At 39.2% G+C, this 2,288-nt stretch overlaps 1 non-coding gene across 1 annotated transcript; it reads left to right on the top strand.

The window, feature by feature from the left end:
• The first annotated feature begins 1,181 nt into the window (after positions 1-1,181).
• On the top strand, positions 1,182-1,288 carry LOC121230011 (small nucleolar RNA R71). Its single transcript, XR_005927963.1, has one exon. It is a non-coding gene; the product is annotated as a small nucleolar RNA R71 (small nucleolar RNA).
• Positions 1,289-2,288: the final 1,000 nt, after the last annotated feature.

Genomic DNA, 2,288 nt, shown 5'->3' with positions numbered 1-2,288 from the left:
AGGAGAGCGAAAGGAACGAGAAATAGTCCAAAAACGGAGAAAATGGGCCAAAGTACAAAATCAACACGGCCTGGACATCCTCACACGGGAGACCACACGACCGTGTCAATTTGGCAGGCTCGAGCACAGCCTGAAGTAATCGCACATAGGCGTGTCACACAAGCGTGTCCCTGCTGAGCCCAAGTTGAGTCCAATTTAGAAAAGGCCACTTTTGAGGGCTCATAGGCATTCCAAAGCCTATAAATACACCCTAGAAGAGGAGAAAAGAGGACACACAGAATACGGAGTAAGGAATTACTCCAAAAAAGGCGATTGATTCATCTCAGAAGCTGGATTCATCATCAAGACTGAAGATCTCTTTTCAATTCCCCTTTAGGAGTTTTGGGTTTTCTTTATGCTTTGTATTCTTTATTATTCTGAGAACCCTTCCGCATCTTGAATGGTAATTGCATTGATTTGCTCAATTGGGTAAGATTCAATATTACTCGCCAAACTATCTTGTGGTCGTTCAGAAATCAGTTTGGTGAGTTGGCCTATCTGAGTTTTGAGCCTTTGGATTGATGCTTGTTGATTCTTAAGGGCTGTCTCGGTATTCTGGAAATGAGTTTCTGACACCGAGATGAATTTTGTTAAATCTCCTCAGGGTTCGGCTTTTTTTCTTACCAGTAAGGTGGTTGTTGAAAACCCGAAAGATGTTGAGGCCTTTGATTTCCTTGACCGCCCCACGAGAAATTGGGATGGTTCCCCCAACCTGCATGTAAGTGTTACTATACGGGTTATTTTAGGGTCTAGAGTTATTGTTATCCATATATTGGACTTGTTCCTCCTCGATACTAGGGTTGAAGGGTTGATATTCTGTGCATGCTCCTCCTCCATTCAAATCGCACCTCATCACTGGATGTACCTGAGTAGAACCACACAAATCGTCAATCTTTTTTTTTAAGAGTTCTACTTGGTTAGATAGCATAGTAACCGTGTCGAGGTTGAAAACACTGGTTGCTTTCATCGACTTTGTCCTTATAACTTGTCACTGATAGTTATTCAGTGACATCTTCTCAACAAATTCGTAAGCCGCCTCAGGTGTCTTATTACTGATAGTTCCACCAGCGGCTGCATCAATCATTTGTCGAGTCGAAGGATTCAGGCCGTTGTGAAACGTTTAAACTTGTAGCCAGAATGGTAACCCATGGTGAGGGCATCTTTGCAAAAGGTCATTGTATCTCTCCCATGCATTCTAGAGTGTTTCTAAATCCATCTGCACAAAATAAGAGATATCATTACATAATTTGGTTATTTTAGCCGGTGGAAAATATTTTAATAAAAACATTTGTTCCCAAGTAGTGATTGACCCTCGTGGTAACGAGTTCAACCATTGTTTAGCCTTATTCCTTAACGAAAAGGGAAACAACCAAAGGCGAATGGCGTTATCAGAAACGCCATTCATTTTAAAAGTGTCGCAAAACTCTAAGAAATTTGCCAAGTGATTGTTTGGATCCTCATCCTGCAAACCATCAAATTGAACAAACTATTGTATCATTTGAATTGTGTTAGGTTTCAGTTCAAAATTATTGGCAGTAATAGCGGGTCTAACTATACTTGACTCAGTTCCTGTTAAATTAGGTTTAGCATAATCATACATAGTGCGTGCAGCAGGATTCTGATTTACTGGATAGCAGCAATCGCAGGAGGTAGCTGATTTTCTTGGTTTTCAGCCATCTCCTCGGTTGTGGTTGAATTATCGTCCTCTTGCTCGTCTTCTATGTATCTTAGGCTTCGCCTTATTTCTCGTATGTTTCTGCTAACTGTGCGGTCGATCTCATCGTAAAAAATTAGTAGTCCTGACAGGTTTCTTCTGGTCATAAACTAGAAAAACCTGTCAGAAAAAAATAAGAGAAAAATTAGAAAAGAAAAGAAAAGAAAAACTTAAATTGCAAATAAAGTAAATGGCTAAAGTAATAAAAATCAAGTTTTCCTAATATCCTAGTTTCCCCGGCAACGGCGCCAAAAATTTGATTCGCGGTATTCGTAACAGGTTTTAAAGATTTATAAATGAATCGTTCTTGAGACTAACTTATTATCACGATTAAGGCAAGTGTATCTATCAAACAGTAGTATAGTTCAGCAAGACCGGATTGTCGAACCAAAAGGAACTACGAGTACTAGTATTTACTTCCATTTTATTATCTAGTCTAAAAATTAAGAGGTTTGGTTATCTAAACTAATTATTAACTATGAATGCACAGAAAGTAAACTTGGGAAAATACTTTCGAGAAAATTCGATTGATTGG

This window comes from Gossypium hirsutum, chromosome A05 (assembly GCF_007990345.1).
Source record: "Gossypium hirsutum isolate 1008001.06 chromosome A05, Gossypium_hirsutum_v2.1, whole genome shotgun sequence".
NCBI lineage: Eukaryota > Viridiplantae > Streptophyta > Magnoliopsida > Malvales > Malvaceae > Gossypium > Gossypium hirsutum.
The sequence above is the reverse complement of the archived record's forward strand: the minus strand, read 5'-3'. Positions and strand labels throughout refer to the sequence as shown.